This window comes from Cololabis saira, chromosome 18 (assembly GCF_033807715.1).
Source record: "Cololabis saira isolate AMF1-May2022 chromosome 18, fColSai1.1, whole genome shotgun sequence".
Taxonomy (NCBI): Eukaryota; Metazoa; Chordata; class Actinopteri; order Beloniformes; family Belonidae; genus Cololabis; species Cololabis saira.
Window position 1 is genome coordinate 18,708,728 of NC_084604.1, and position 8,183 is coordinate 18,716,910.

Here is an 8,183-nt window from a genome sequence, read left to right on the forward strand (position 1 = left end):
GGAGGAGAGAACCAATTTGTTCCAAGGACATGGGCCCAAGGTTTTACAGTGTAACAAACACACTGATAAGACCAGACCTAAACCTACTGGGGATCTGTATTGGTATAATACCATTCTGCTAAGGGATTATCTTGCTTATTGTTGACATTTACTTTCATTTAACTTTTTATTTTTCATTGAGTGACAATTGTGATTGTGCTCTTTAGTTTACATGAAATCAAATCATGCTGCCTATCAGTTTAGATCTGAGAGGCAATGTGGAGCTTAGTGTCTTTTCCACAGGACACTAGCACTGTTTGAGTGACGCTGCAAACCCTGGACTGGCAGTCAAGGACACTTAGACATGTGACTTGACTGAGCATCAAACCGTTTGCCTTCCAGTAGGAGGATGGCCCACTGATCCACGGCCACCCCAAAGTTGAAAAGGTTAATCAAAGCCAAGGATTGATGGACCTACATTTGGGCCTGTTGTTTCTGCTAACACCTTCTCAACGTGTACAAGCACATTGAAACAATCCTTGTTCTTCAGTTTTGAAGAAAGTGAATCAGGTATACTCACTTTCTCCAGTGGCTTTCACATAATACGGCTCGTGGTTATTCAGTATTCTTGCGATCAGACAAACAGAATTGCAGAACTTAAAATGCCAGAGAAAACAAAAGCCTGCAGCCACCTTAAGTGTTGAGGAAAACTGTATTTTCAAATAATCTTGAAATGTTTTCAGGTATATGATCCAGTTTCCAGATCAATACTATTCTATTATAATAATTAACAAGAATTACAACAATTTCTATGTAAAAGTGGTTTTGAATTTTTTTTCTTTCCATCTCTGAACCTTGAACTGTCAAAAATGAGCCTTTGGAGCTCATACAGGAGCCATAGAAGTGAATATACAGACAGATATCTAAAGGCAGTAGCCAATCACAAAACTATGACTGGAGGAACTACTGTCTTGACTCTTTAACTGGAGTTTATGTTTATTGGCCATCACTTTTAAGAGCTTATATATAAGACTTGGTCAGGAAGCACAGCATTTTCCTGGCTAATGTTTTATATGTGTAGGATTTCTTTCCTGATAGAAGGCGTGAAGAAAAAAATAACTCTGGTCTGAGGGGAAAGATCACCTTCGTTGTTTGCATATTATGCTGTTTCATTCATTCTTCACATTGGGTTAAAAGGGCAAAATAACATAAGATAAACTGAAATGAGATTTGTACACCAGGAAACCAAGTGGATTGTTGATATCAATGTGGATCCTAGGACAGTGTAGCCAATAAGAGCTGCTTAGCCTTATGGAGGTTTTATTTTTTATTTTTTTTAAACCATTAAGCCTGAAACAGCGTTTGTTCAAATAGTCCCTCAGGTCTTAATGGGTTGGCTTACATTTATCATGATGGAAATACTAAAAAAAGGCCTAGAAAAGGTCATCATCTCCTCAGCACACCAAGCAAGGTGTCCTCTCTTAGTGTTTTAAAGTTATAAAGCTGGACAGTCTGTTTACTGATTAGATAAGTGCAAGATGGCCAAACATAAGTCCATTATGACTTCAATTTGCCTGAATTTTACAACAAAGCATACAGTATATCCTGTAGATACAGATATTATGAAAGTTCCCTTGTGGAAGGTTGACTGATGATTAGTATATTCCTGATATGAGGTTGTGCCGCTTTTATAGTCTTTTATCTGCTGTCAAGGACATACACGTGGTTTAACCCTGAATTAGCATAATAATATCAGTCTGATCTATGTTAATCTGTGTGAAGATAAAAGTACATTCTGTCCTGCAGTTGATCTTACAGTAAATGATCAATGCCAACGGTTCAAAACCTTATCACCTATCAGGTATTAAATCAGTCTATTCCTTCTTTGTGTTATGGTACGATATTTCATCAAAGACCTTCAACCACCCTGGCCCCCCCTCAAGTTATTATAGTCTGATAAGCTTCTGCAGTTGTTCTGTGATTGGAAGAAAAATGTGAAGACAAGATACATAAGAAAATAAATGAATCTGTCAGGTCCAGTCATTAGATCTGACAAGTGAATTTACGATCTGTATCTGCACGACATACAGTTGATCGTGACATTATCAGTGTGACATCACATGGAAATATTTGATCAGTTACAAGGTTTTCTCAATCGCTTTGCCTTTATACGCCACCTCAATGGATTTGCAGTAAATCCATCAAGACTTTCAGTTTTAATTTAAGGGCGTTTACAGAGAGATCTCCATACAAGTTTAGGAGGCCATCATTGGGGGGGACTTCACATGTGACCAAACTAAACCTAGTGCATTCTTAAAAAGAAAAAAGCACCGGTAAGCTCAACATCAGATGGAATGGAAGACCATGAAAAGACAACTAAAGTGCTAAAGTGGAGGATCACAGAGTCTGAAGAACTTAGGTGGATCATCGTCAAAATCTACTATCAAGAGACGCCTTTGTGGACGTAAAAACAGAGGAACTTCAAAAAGGTGAAAATCACTGGTAACATTCAAGACAAGAAACGGAAGATTAGGTTTTCCACAACACACAGAAAAAAGAAAACCCAATGTTTTGAAATGTGATCCTTTTAAACAAAGATAAACAAAACAACAAAGATGAACTTCCATCATAATGATGGGAAGAGAAAAGTATAAAGGAAGGCAGGAACAGCTCATGAACTAAATCATACCACATCATGTGTCAAACATGGGGGAGGCAGAGTTATGGTATGGACATGTGTGGTTGCCATTACTAATGGGCTGGCTGCTGTATATTGATGATGTGACTGGTGACAGAAGTAAAAAAGATGAATTCTGAGGTGTTTTGTGTTGTACTCTAACCAAATACAGTTAAATCCCTCAAAACTGATGGGATTGTATTTCACAATGAAGATGAATAATTACCATAAAAGGAACTTTTTGAAGGCAAAGAAATAGGATACTCTTCAATGACCAAGTTAGTTGTCTGATCTCAATCCAGTAGAGCGTGCATTTCAGTTACTGAAGAAGCTACTGCAGAAAGGCCACGAAACAAGCAGCAACTGCAGGTGGCTGGCAAAGCCTCTCCAGAGAGGAAACTCAGGATTTCTGGACATCCAGTCTCCAAACTTCAGGCATTCTTCAGGCATCAGTCATTACATACAAAGGCTTTTTCATCTAAGGACAAATCTGAGTTATTTTTGCAATGTCACTTTGTCCAAAAACATTTGAGCCCTGAAAATGAAGGCCCTTTGATTTAAATGGCTGCAGTCCCTAAATCTTAACTTAAAACTGAAAGCCTACATTTTGCCTTGTTAAATTAAAAAAAAGAAAGTATGCCAGCGTCCAAACTCTTCGAGACCTAAGAGTATTTCAAGTTGAGCAGGGTGTCTAACTGGATACACTTATCAGTGTGTCGCTCATTCTATGCTTTTCATTTCCATTTCAGATATTTTACATCTACATAGTCTGTTTTTAATACATTAGATATAATTTACTCAGGGCAACCAAACCACAAACAACTCATTCCCTGATGCTGATGTACAGTATTATGTTACTGTCAGTCTTTATAAACTTATACAGACGTGAACGAGGGGGTACACTCTCTTTTACCAAATTTCCCAAATTTTCCATATCAGGACTCAATGAAAATAAATCATCAGTTTTTATTCTAGGTCCGGACATTATGTTAATACAGCCTTGGATAAGCAAAGCACATAACATTTTACACTGTCTCCTGACATCTAACAAAAACCAAGCTAAAAGTGCAAAGAGTGCACCCTAAATGCCTCCACGGGAACAGCCAAGTGCTGTTAAGGAACAAAGGTTTTGTTAGTTTGATAGTCCACAAGATGTAAGTGTTTGTTAATGCCAAAGATGAATGATATCAACAATGATATAAACCAAGTATGAGTTACATAATTGGTGTCTGTCACAGATGAAAGATGAACTATGTAAAAGAATTATGGTGATATCTTTGATCGAGTCTAAAAACGATAATAGTCCATTGAACAGTGAGATAAGTTCAAAGACTGCTGTGAAAATATTTTTCCAACCAAAGGTTGAATAAATTTATGATCGTGTCCAAAATTTAAAGTGATCATTCTGCAGTGTGGCCTTTTGATTTGGGTATGTAGACGGGTACAGAAGAATGTCCGCAAACTTAAATTAACTGATTTTTTTTTTAAATGAATTATATGGCACAATTTTCAGTGGTTGGCAGTGTTTTTTGACATCACATGTGGTTTCTTCCTTGTAGTATCAAGTCACTCAGGATATCAGAAGGAAATTTCCAATTACAAATCGATGCATTGATTTTGATTTGATTTGATTTGAATATTTTTGTACATGTAAAAAACAACAATTCAAGAGAAGAGAAGAAAAAAAACAACAAAACAAAGAATTTCATACTTTAACACTTGATATCTTAATTTACATGTGCAAAAAGGAGTAGGAAGAAGTGTAAACTTATTTAATCCTACCCCCATTCACTAATAATTTAACCCATATTCATAAATACTCACACACTGTACTCACACTGCTAAATAACATTATTATTATTATTATTATTATTATTATTATTATTATTATTATTATTATTATTATTATTATTATTATTATTATATACTGTAATTATACTCACACACATACCTATACATACACATATTTGAATATTTCTATATATCTATCTATGCATCTAAGCAGTTATTTAATTAGGTAGATTTTTTTAAACACTGTTAAATTAAATGTTCAAAAATTCACCTTAATTATCTATGTGCGGTCGAAAACTAAAATAATATACTTGAATTTAAAATGTTTTCTTATTGTGGGTTTATTGTGGCAGTCTCAGACGGAAGCGTATTCCGCACACTTTCAAACTTCATGATAAAAAACTACTTTTTCATACCAACTTCCGTCGTTTCAATAACAACAACAGAGGAAACGCTATAGTATTCAATAGGTTTAGTGTAAAGACGATTTGCTGAGTCCAAACATTTTAAAAAGTGATCTTTCTCTTCATCTATCTAACGAGGTAAGAGAGGTTAGTTTGCGCGTGTTTGTCCTGGCGGAGTTAACATTAGTTAGCCAATGTTTGCATGACGTTTTCTGACAACTTATTTAGTAACGTGGCATGAACTTTATGAATAAAATGTAGTTGCTTGTTTGACAAAGAAGTATATCTTTGAGAATCTAACGGGGAAACCTAACAAGACGTTATTGTATTTCTGAATCCTGGTATTGATGATCCAGGCCTGGGGATGCTTTCACGGACCGCTATAAATAAATGGAAAAAAGGCATTTGGGTTTAGCATTGCTACGGAATGAATGAACGGAAAGAAACGGACTTGCAGTTTGTAACACATGTTTCTCTATTTCGTTTTATTTGATTGTCTTTAAGCGAGGTTAACGTTGTGTATTACGTTGTTGAAATCAATCACAAACCCACATGTTTCACCGGTTTGTGTCACTCTCATAAAACACAAGATATTTATTTTAAAGCTACAAAACAACAAGGAAAGCTTCCCTTTTTCGTTTATTTTTATTTCATATTGTCAGATCCTTCACAAACTGGTTATACTAGATCCAAGAAGCAATATTAATGATGCTGTAAATTACTGTCTTGTCATACAGTAGCAATATGCTGAAACATGCCTTTTGGAAAAATTGAATCAGAATCAAGTTTATTGGCCAAGTCAGGTCAAACAAAGACAGGGAATTTGACTTGGTTATTTTCGCTCACTGTACAGTAAATAGACAAATGACAGCTCTTATTAACATATATACAATTTTTTTTTAAGTGAAAGGTGCAGCAGTATGAGGTAGATATGGTTATTGAAAGGTGCATTGTTACAGCATATGATTGTGGTTATTATCATTGTTATTAGTAGTAGTATTGCACAGTGATTTATTACTCTGAGACTCTCTGAGTGATGAGAGTTCATCAGAGCAACAACTTGGGGGAAGAAACTGTCTTTGAGTCTGGAGGTTTTGGCTACAGAGCTCTGTAGCGCCGTCCAGAGAGGAGGATTTCAACCAGACTGTGTCCTGGGTGTGAGGGGTCTGCAGAGATGCTACCTGCCCGTTTCCTGGTCCTGGACCGGTACAGGTCCTGGATAGATGGGAGGTTAGTCCCAGTTATCCTCTCTGCAGATCTAATTGTCCGTTGCAGTCTGTGCCTGTTTAGTTTGGTGGCTGATCCAAACCAGAGAGTGATGGACGTGCAGAGAACAGACTGAATGATGGCAGTGTAGAAGTTGGTCAGCAGCTGCTGTGGCAGGTTAAACTTCCTGAGCTGACACAGGAAGTACGACCTCTGCTGAGCTTCTTCCTGACAGAGCTGATGTGGGTGGTCCACTTCAGGTCCCGGGAGATTGTGGATCCCAGGAACCTGAAGGAGTCTGTGGTGGAGACAGTGCTGTTGAGGATGGTGAGGGGGGGGGGCGGTGGGTTTTTTCTGAAGTCCACTGTCATCTCCACAGTCTTGAGCGGGTTCATCTCCAGGTGGTTCCGACTGCACCAGTGGACCAGCTGTTCCACCTCCTGTCTGTACGCGGACTCGTCCCCCTCCCGGATCAGGCCAATGACGGTGGTGTCGTCCACGTACTTCAGGAGCTTCACAGACGAATCCCTTGAGGTGCAGTCGTTGGTGTAGAGCAGGGGTGTCCAAAGTCGGTCCTCGAGGGCCGCAGTCCTGCATGTTTTATATGTGTTGTCACTACCTGATGTGAGTCGCTACCCAATTTGAGTCACACATGCGCAGTCGCGTCCAACAACAGGGAATGTTATGCTATATAAGGGTATTGATGCAAAAAATATTTATATTATTTTTAGCAAAAAATATTTATATTATTTTTAGCAAGCATAGCTAAGCATGATAGCCAAATTACCTTTCAAGATGTAATTACTCATAGAACGAGGAATCTTCCATTCGTCAGCTTTTCCCAAACTGGGATGAAACTTTCCGGATTCCATGTAGGCATGGAGATGATGGAAAACATTAGTCGCTCATTTTAATCAATAATCGGGTAATGACAACACTACTTCTCCACTGAAATGCACATGTTTGACGCGACTGCGCATCCGTGACTCAAATCGGGTAGCGGACTCACATCATGTGTCCCTTTTTTTTTTATCAAACCGTGGTACAAGGAGCTGTGTCATCAACAGAACTATCCAGACTTTGATGACAAGCTGGTGACGACCGTTAATTAGAATCAGGTGTGTTGATGCAGGGAAACAACTAAAACATGCAGGATTGCGGCCCTCGAGGACCGACTTTGGACACCCCTGGTGTAGAGGGAGAAGAGCAGTGGTGAGAGGACGCACCCCTGGGGGGCGCCAGTGCTGATGGTGCGGGTGCTGGATGTGATGCTCCCCAGCCTCACCTGCTGCTTCCTGTCACTCAGGAAGCTGGTAATCCACTGACAGGTGGAGGCGGGCACGGTGAGCTGGGTGAGCTTCTGGTGGAGGATTACAGAAGCGATGGTGTTGAACGCCGAGCTGAAGTCCACCAACAGGATCCTCACATAAGTCCCTGAGGTGTCGAGGTGACGCAGGATGTGGTGCAGTCCTATGTTGACTGCGTCGTCCACCGACCTGTTTGCCCGGTAGGCAAACTGCAGGGGGTGGAGCAGGGAGCCTGTGATGTCCTTCAGGTGGGACAACACCAGCCGCTCAAAGGTCTTCATGACCACAGACGTCAGGGCGACAGGCCTGTAGTCATTTAGTCCTGTGATGGTGGGTTTCTTGGGGACTGGGATGATGGTGGAGCGTTTGAGGCATGAGGGCACCTCACTCAGCTCCAGGGAGCGGTTGAAGATCCGTGTAAAGGTGGGAGTAGCTGCTCGGCACAGACTCTCAGGCAGGAGGGGGACACGCCTCCTCCTGTGTATGGTTGCCAATATACAAAAATGATGAAACAAGCTTATCCTGTCTGTATCCCACGCCTTGCCGTACCATGCTTTTTTCCCTGTATTTTTCCATTTCAAAAGTGATTTTGCACTTCAAAGTCTTTAAGTGTTTCTTCATAGAGTGCAAACCAAATAATCTCACTGTAAATCTCTGAGGATGTATTACTTCATCAAATTATCATGTTGCATTTGTGATCTATGAATACCACAGATGTTTTGCAATAATAAAATCCACTGTATATATGTGAATGTTACATATTTCATGAATTGCCTTCACTTAAGCTTTTTCTTTTTGTTTTCTTGTGTTTGCAGACAA